At 33.8% G+C, this 9,059-nt stretch overlaps 1 protein-coding gene across 1 annotated transcript in view; it reads right to left on the bottom strand.

Moving 5' to 3' along the window:
- Positions 1 to 355: 355 nt before the first annotated feature.
- The window catches only part of LRMDA (leucine rich melanocyte differentiation associated), a 1,013,334-nt gene continuing 1,004,630 nt past the window's right edge, over positions 356 to 9,059 (bottom strand). Inside the window, exon 8 of the mRNA XM_070431962.1 lies at positions 356 to 1,104. The gene's annotated coding sequence lies outside the window, so the exon portion shown is untranslated. The remainder of the gene's footprint in view (positions 1,105 to 9,059) is intronic.

Below are 9,059 nucleotides of genomic sequence, written 5' to 3'. Positions count from 1 at the left end.
CAAGTGTGGATTTCATTATAGAACAAAGTAATGCCATTTTTAACACTTTATATTTTCCCTGGAGTTTCTACTTGCCTTTATTTTATTCTTGAAGTATTTTTTATATTCTTTAGGCACAGATAACCTCCTGGTTTTTCCTTTTATAATCATCTTGAGTTAAATCCACTGTTTCTTTGTAGCCCCCTTCACACACTTCCATTACAGATAATTGCCCAGAATATAATCACATGGGCAACTGAATGCAAAAATAAAATCCAATTTGTCATCTATTGATATATATCTTCAAGTAGCTTTCTGTGTCAGTTTGGATTAACTGTAGCTGCATCTAAGAGAATAATTAATAATAAATGTAACGTAAGAAAGATAAAATTTTATTTTTCCATTACAAGGAGAAATTTGGCAGTACAGAGGGGCCATGGTGGGCTGATTTGTCATCAGAAACATAGTTTTCATCTTTCTTTTTCATTATCCTCCTCCATGGCTTTCATTCCCAAGGAATCCAATAAAGTCAAAATGAATGTTAGAACTCCAGCTACCATGCCTACAAATCAGAAGAAATAATAAGCAGGAAACAATTTCTCTCTTTTATGAATATCTCCTTGCAGCTCCTTCACAACACATCTATAATAATAAAAGCGTAATATAAGCAGAGGCAGTTAGGGGTGATCAGGCAGGCAGGCAGGCAAACAGTTAGGGGAGATCAGGCAGGCAGGAGGGTGGTTAGGGGAAATCAGGCAGGCAGACAGAGGGGTTAGGGTCAATGAGGTAGGCAGGCAGGTGAGCAATTAGGAGCCAGCAGTCCTGGATTGTGAGAGGGATGTCTGACTGCCGGTTATGGGAAAATCCTATGCCCAACACTATTATCCTCTAAACTGGCAGTCGGACATACCCTGAGGGGTCCTGGATTGTGAGAGGGTGCAGGCCGGGGCTGAGGGACCCCTCTCCCTTGTGCATGAATTTCATGCACCAGGCCTCTAGTCTACTATAAGTCATTGGACAGAACTTGATCATTAGCCATCCCATAGCTGCAAAGGAGGCAGAGAAATGCAATTTTCTTTAGCTTAGCTGAATATGTCTAAGCAAAGGCTGTTTTCCATCGCTGACCTAGAAAAAAAAAAAAAAAGAATGAGTCATTGTGTAGAACAGATTTCTACCTGTTTCATGTCTTAAAATATCTTTACTTTGGTCTTACATTTTTTTTCAGACTTTGGCAGAGTATAGAATTCCAAGTTGAAAATAATTTTCATCATAAATTTGAAAGTATTTTTTTACTATAACCTAACATTCACTATAATGATAGAAGGTCAATCCTACAGAGGTATCACACTTATCTGATTTATTTATTTATTTAGTCTCTGCAAGTGTTTAACTCTTTATCCTTAGTGTTCTGAAATTTAACAATGATTTTTCCATTTATCACTTATCATATCTTTTAGCTCTTCGAAATCATATTCCATTATTTCTTTGATAGTTTTCATTTACTTCCTCTATCTTTTCCTTCTATAACTTCTATGCTTGACTGTTAGGCCTCTTGCATAAGTCTTGTGTCATAAGTCTTTTCTGTCATATTCTTGTCTCTACTTATTTCCATTCTACTTTACAGAGAAAGGTATCTTGGAAATGTTTTTCTTTAAATCCTTCAACCCAATTTTTTGACTGCAGTTTGTTTTTGCTTTGGTAGGTTATTGTAATCATCAAGATCTCATTCTTGTTCTCTGACTCTTCCTTTCTCATAGGACTCTGTGATGCTGTGAATGCAGTATTAGCTTACATGTCTCAGAGTAAATAAATAAAGGTTTTTGTCTGTTTTTTTCTTTATTATTTAATATCTCTATTTCCTTTGAAAACTTTGTTTATGTTAGAATCAATCTCTTGTCATATTTCATTCTTCAAATATTTCACGACCTTTGGTTTTCTACTCATATTTAATAATGAAGACATGTAAGAATTTCAGTTAATATAGCTCATGAAAAGAAATTCTAACCACTGCAAACATTATGCAGTAATAGACCACACACACACGAGCTTGAAAGTAGGAAAGGAAAGCTTGCAGCTTTCAAAAACAGGAAAAAAAATTCAAATCCATAGCTAAGTATGAAAATAAAAGGAAAGTGGCCTACTGGTATAGGGGCAGCAGATTTGGTTATAAAATAAATGCCTAGGGGAGGAAGTTTTAAGATCAAGGCCCTTAGACACAATGAAGTGACCTTGACCTCCTGAGTAAGGCTCTGAGCCTGGGAGAAGCTGATTGGAATCCAACTAACCGCTCTGAATAATATGTGATATAAGATTTATCCACACAAAATTGGAAATCCAAGTCTAGGCAGCGGAAGATATGGAGTTAGAATTCACACTCCACTTCTAAGAAAGAGATTTCAAGCAGATAACAAGCATAATATCTGCTTTGGGATTAGTGATACCCACAGAGTCTTAGCAAAGGCAAAATTTAAATTTGCCCCAAATAATTATTCTATAGAATAGAGTATCAAGTCTTATCATGGCAAAAAATAAAAAAAATCAACACAAAGAAGGAAAAGGAAGAGGAGAAGGAAGACAAGGAGGAGGAGAATTATAAATAAAAAATCATAATGAGATTTAGCAATTACAGCAGATAGAAAAATTAAACCCCATGAACTATATAGGTAAGAAACCAATTTGAAAAGAGAAGTTTAAAAAGGCAATCTGGAAAAATGAATTTCTAAAACTAAAAAATATAGCTAAAATTTTCTAATTTTGATGTACATTATAAACCCCACAGATTTGAGATGGACAACAAACTCCAAACAGAATAAATAAAAAGAAACCACAGCACATCATAATCAAGTTTCTGAAAGCCAGTAATAAAGAGAAAAATCTTAAAAGCTGCCAGAAAACAAAGCCTCATCATATACAGAAGGATGAGATTAGAATGACCACAGATTAGAAATGATGCAAGACAGAGCACAGTGAAATGACATATTTAACATGCTAAAAGGGAAAAAGTGTCAACCTACAACTCTATATCCAGTGAAAATATTCTTCACAAATGAAGGTTAAATAAGGCCATTTCTCAAAAAGCAAAAACTGAGAGAGTTTATTGCAGTCAATGCCACACTACAAGAAATGTTAAAGGAAGTTTCTCATGCTAAAGAATAATGTTTAAAAAAACACACACACTCAGATTTAGACCAAGAAATAAAAAACACTGAAAACGGTAACTATGGGAATTATAAAAATAAGTGTATGAAGCCTTTTCCTTATTCTTAAAATTTCTTTAAAAGATAATTGGCTGTTAAAAATGTATTATGCATTTTATAAATATGTAGAAATAAGATATATGACATTTTGTAATAGTACAAAGGATGATGGTGGGAATGGATGCATACTGTGTGAAGGTGAGACTTTCATTGGAAGTAATATTAAAGACACACTATATAAGTTGAACATTATTTATTGTAAACCCTAGAATAAAAAGATAAGTTGGAATACTAAAGCTACTAAATGAATCATTAAGAAGGCAAGAAAAGACAATGTAAACACAGAAAAAATAGTACAAATAGAAAGCAAACAGCCAGATGGTAGAATAAAAACCAAATATACTGATAATTTTATTACATGTATATTTGCTAAACACTCCATTACAAGGCAGAGATTGCTCAACATTTTAAAAGCAAGAAGCACCTATATGCTATAAATGGAACAAATTTAAATACAAAGACATCGGTTAAAAGTAAGAGGAGGAAAAAAGATAAATCATACAAACACTGAGATAGTTATATTAATAACAAAGTAGTTTTCAGGATGAAAAATATTATCTGAAATATGGCAGGACACTTAAATGCTGAAAATGACAAATGCATCCAGAGTATATAATCATTCTTAATGTGTGCACAGCATCTATTAACAGAGCTTTACAATACATAAAGCAAAACTCACAGACTCAAAGGAAATATAAAAATTCACAATTGAAGTCGGAGATTTTATCATTCATCTCTTTGTAATTAATTTTAATGTATAGATAGAATCCACAAAGGCATAAAAGCCAAACAAAAGTATAAAGCAACTTCTATTAGTTGACATTTATAAGACAATGTACCAACTACAGCAGTAGACACATTCTTTATAAGTACACATAAAACATCCACCATGCTAGACTATGAGCTAAGCTGAAACATTTAGAAGGATCAAAGTCACAGAGTATATATTCTCATACATACATACAAATAATAGGAAATAAATACCAAAAATAATCTGGAGAATACCCAAATATTTTGAAATTAAACAAGGCACTTCTAAATATCCACAAATCAAAGAAGACATCACAAAAGACATTATTAAATATTTTTAAAAGAATTATATAAAAATCACCACATATCAAAAAGTGTAAGGTGAAGCTAAAACATTATTTAGAAAGAAATGTATTGCTTTATATAATTATATCAGTGAAGACAGTTTTAAAATCAATTATCTAATTTTTCATATTAGCAAAGTAAGAAAAGAAAAGTAACTCAAAATAAGTGAATGGAAGAATAAAGTAAGAACCAAAATTAATAAAATTAAACACATACACACATGAGAGAAAAATCAATGAAAACAAACCTTGTTTTCAGAAAATATTAAAAAAGTTGCCGAAACCGGTTTGGCTCAGTGGATGGGCGTCGGTCTGCGGACTAAAGGGTCCCAGGTTCGATTCCGGTCAAGGGCATGTGCCTGGGTTGTGGGCACATCCCCAGTGGGAGATGTGCAGGAGGCAGCTGATCGATGTTTCTCTCTCATCGATGTTTCTAGCTCTCTATCTCTCTCCCTTCCTCTCTGTAAAAAATCAATAAAATATATATTTAAAAAAAAAGTTAATTAACTTCTAATAAACTCCTGGATCATGGATTAGCAAAAGGACATTAGTGGGACAAACAATAAAATGTTAGTAATGTAGATTAGAAGTATTGTCCAGTTAGTTTTCTGGTTTTGATAATGATATTGTAATTATATAAGATGTTAACATTTGGGGAAACTGGATGAAAGGTATATAGAAACTCTGTGCTTTTTTTTAACAACTTCTTTGTAAGTCTGAAATTATTTCAAAATGAAAACATTTTTAAAAAGAGAGAACTTCTGTTTTTGAGAGACTATTAAGAAATCAAAAGGACAAGCTGATGATTGGGAAATATTTGTAATACACATATCTGACGAAGACTTGTATCAAGAAAATATATATATATATATATATATATATATATACACATACAGCTCTAGCCTGTTTGGCTCAGTGGATAGAGCATTGGCCTACTGACTGAAGGATCCCAGGTTTGATTCTAGTCAAGGGCATATGCCCAGGTTTCTGGCTCAATCCCTAGTAGGGGGCATGCAGGAGGCAGCCAATCAATGATTATTTCTCATCATTTATGTTTCTACCTCCCTTCCTCTCTGAAATCAAATATATATATATATAAAGAATATATATATACAATTCTTACAACTCAATCTTAAGAAGACAAACAAACCAACTAAAAACTTATAAAATGTTTGGACAGATATTTCTCAAATGAAGAGACATGAATGTCCAATAAGCATATGAAAACATGCTCAAAATTACTAGTGATCAGGGAAATACAAATAAAATCATAATACCATAACACCACATTTAAAATATAATGAACACAATTTTTCTGTTTTGTTAACCCTCACCCAAGGATGTTTTCCCATTGATATTTAGAGAGAATGGAAGAGAGAGGGAAAGACAGAGAGAAATATTGATGTGAGAGAAACACATCGATTGATTGTCTCCTGCAGGAGCCCTGCAACCGAGGTATGTGCCCTTGACCAGAATCAAACCAGGGACCCTTCAGTTTGCAGGCTGATGCTCTCTCCACTGAGCCAAACTGGCTAGGGCTAATGGCTACAATTTTTAAAGGCTGATAACACTAAATGTTGGCTTACATGTGGAGCAATTGGACGCCCATAGATTGCTGTTGGGAGTGTGAACTGGTAACAAGCTCTTTGGAAATGGTTTACAAGTTTTAAATGGAGCCTAACATAACATACGCTTAGCATATAATCCAGTAATTATACAGGTATTTACCCCAAAGTAAAAAAAAAATATGTACCCAAAAAAGACATGAACAGAGTGTTCATTGATTATTCTAAATACCTCCAGCAATAGTAATGAAAACAGTGTGGCATTGGCATAAGGGCATATGTATGACTAATGAAATGGAATAAAAAGTCCAGAAAGAAGCCCTTGCATGTATGGTCAATTGATTTTCAACAAGGGTGACAAGATCTTTCAACAGGGAAGGAAGTCTTTCCAATAACTGGTGCTGGGAAAACTGGATTTTCACAAGCAAAAGAAGAAAGTTGAACCTTATACTATATATAGAAATTAACTCACAATGGGTCAAAGGCTAAATTACAAGCTAAAACTAAGAAACCCTTAAACGAAAACCTTAGGAGGAAATCTTCATGACATTGACTTTGGCAATAATTTATTGACTATGAAATCAAAAGCACAGGCAACAACAACAACAATAGATAAATTGGAGTTTATAAAAATTTAAAACTTTTTGAAACAAAAGACATTGTCAAGAGAGTGAAAATGCAGCCCAGATAATGAAAGAAAATACTAGCAAATCACATATAAAATAAAGGATTAGCATGCAGAATATAGAAAGAACTCCTACAACTCAAAAAACTAAAACAACTCACTTCAAAAATGGATGATGGACTTTAATAGACATGTTCCCCATATTTAAATGGCCGAAAGCACATGAAAAGATGCTCAGCATCACTGGTCATAAGGGAAATGTCTATTAAAACCAAAAGGTGCCCTAACCGGTTTGGCTCAGTGGATAGAGCATCGGCCTGCGGACTCAAGGGTCCCAGGTTCGATTCTGGTCAAGGGCATGTACCTTGGTTGCGGGCACATCCCCAGTGGGGAGTGTGCAGGAGGCAGCTGATCGATGTTTCTCTCTCATCGATGTTTCTAACTCTCTATCCCTCTCCCTTTCTCTCTGTAAAAAATCAATAAAATATATTAAAAAAAAAAAAAACACCAAAAGGAGATGCCACTTCACACCACTAAATGGTTTTATAAAACAAAGAAAAAATACCCCTAATTGGAACCCTTGTATATTCTTGTTGGAAATATTGCAGTTACTGTAAAAAACAATATGGTAATTCCTCAAAGAGTGAAACATAGAGAATTACCACATAGCCTAGCAACTCCACTCCTAAGTATACACCCAACAGCATTGAAAGCAGGGGTTTAAACAGATTCTTGTATCCCATGCTCATAGCATCATTATTCAAAATAGCCAAAAGATTAAAAACAACCCAAATATCCATCAAGATGGATGGACAAACAAAATGTGGTATATACATACAATGGAATATTATTCATGTTTGAAAGGAATGACATTCTTAAACATGCCACAACATGGATGAACTATGAAAACATGCTAAATGAAGTAAGCCGGACACAAAGGGATAAATATTGTATAAGTCCACCTGTATAAAGTACCCAGAATAGGCAAATTCATGGACACAGAACGTGTAATAAAGTTAGCAGGGGCTAGGGGAAGGGAGAAATGGGGACTTTTATTTAATACATGTGGTATTTCTGTTCAAGATGATGAAAAAATTCTGGAAATGGATAGTGGTGAGGGTTGCACAACATTGTGAATGCATTTAATGCCATTGAATTATATACTTAAAAATAGTTAAAATTTTATGTTATGTATATTTTACCACAATAAAAGGATATGAAAAAAAAATCTCCAAATTTGAAAAAAAGCAAATGTCCACAAAGGAAAGGGGGAAAAAGAATTGTGGTATCTTCATACACTAGAGTACTTCTCAGTAATAACAAGCAACAATGTGGATAAACCCCAGAAATATAATACTTAACAAATGAACCCAGACAAAAAGTAAGTGTATGCTATATGACTCCATTTATATGAAGTTCTGGGAAAAGCAAAACTAATCTATAGCGACAGTTGTTGAGTAGGGTTGGGTGTTGTGACTGTAAAGGAGTATAAGGGAACTTTCAGGGGTGATGGGAATGTTTTATATCTGGATTGGCATTGTGATTATATAGGTGTATGTATTTGGCACGATTATTGAACTCTAACTTATAATGAGCGCATTTATTGTTCTATTGTACCTAAATCGTTCTTCAATTAAATTGATGAAAGGAAGAAAGAAAGAATAAGGAAGGGATGGATGGAGGGAAAGTGGAAGGCAAAATTCATATAACTATAGCAATTAGACTAGGGTAATACTGATACAAGCAAGGCAATTACACAGGTTAAATAAAAGAGACAGTCTAGAAACAATTACAAATATATACAGATATTTAGCAATTACAGAAATGGATGGCATTGAAATGGAGAAAAAAAGAAGCAGAACAATAAGCCAGCCATGTAGTCAAAAAGCTTAATTATGAGCCTGCATCACACCAACACACAGTCCATTCCAGAAGGACTGAACACCTAAATATTCAAGGCAAAACTTGACAACTTTTAAAGGAAACTGTAGAAGAATAACTTTATGATTTTAAGATATTGAAGAATTTCTCAGACACATCACAGCCCCTGTAACTCTCCCATACATATATCATAAAAATTAAGAAAATTGATCACATCAAAATTGTAAATATCCTCCCCCAAAGACAATACATAAAGTTAAAATGTATATACTTCATAGGCTCTCAAAAGATATTTGCTAACACGTGGAAACCAAGTTACTGTATCTAGATAACAGGGCATCCCAACAGTCTTACTATAGTATTTTAGCTTGAATCATTTCAGAAGTGCAAATGTTACTAACTTACATTAACAATATTTGAAAAGTTAAGTATTTCTGATTCAAAGTATTGACATGCTTCTTCTTAAAATTCAACATAACCAGTGTCTTGGGCCACACATTACTCTAGTTGATTTTCAAACTTCATAAAAACTTTACTCTGCTGTCCCTCAGTGATAGAATTGCATTTATAGCCTCGGCTTTAAGATCTTCCAGAGATGGAGGTTTGGATGAACACACGGCAGACAGAAAACTGTCCCTTGCCTTCCTCTCTCATTGTT

The sequence above is a fragment of the Myotis yumanensis genome, unplaced genomic scaffold, assembly GCF_028538775.1.
Source record: "Myotis yumanensis isolate MYYU_CA2020_CCGP unplaced genomic scaffold, mMyoYum1.0.hap1 SCAF_13, whole genome shotgun sequence".
NCBI classification, from domain to species: domain Eukaryota; kingdom Metazoa; phylum Chordata; class Mammalia; order Chiroptera; family Vespertilionidae; genus Myotis; species Myotis yumanensis.
The sequence above is the reverse complement of the archived record's forward strand: the minus strand, read 5'-3'. Positions and strand labels throughout refer to the sequence as shown.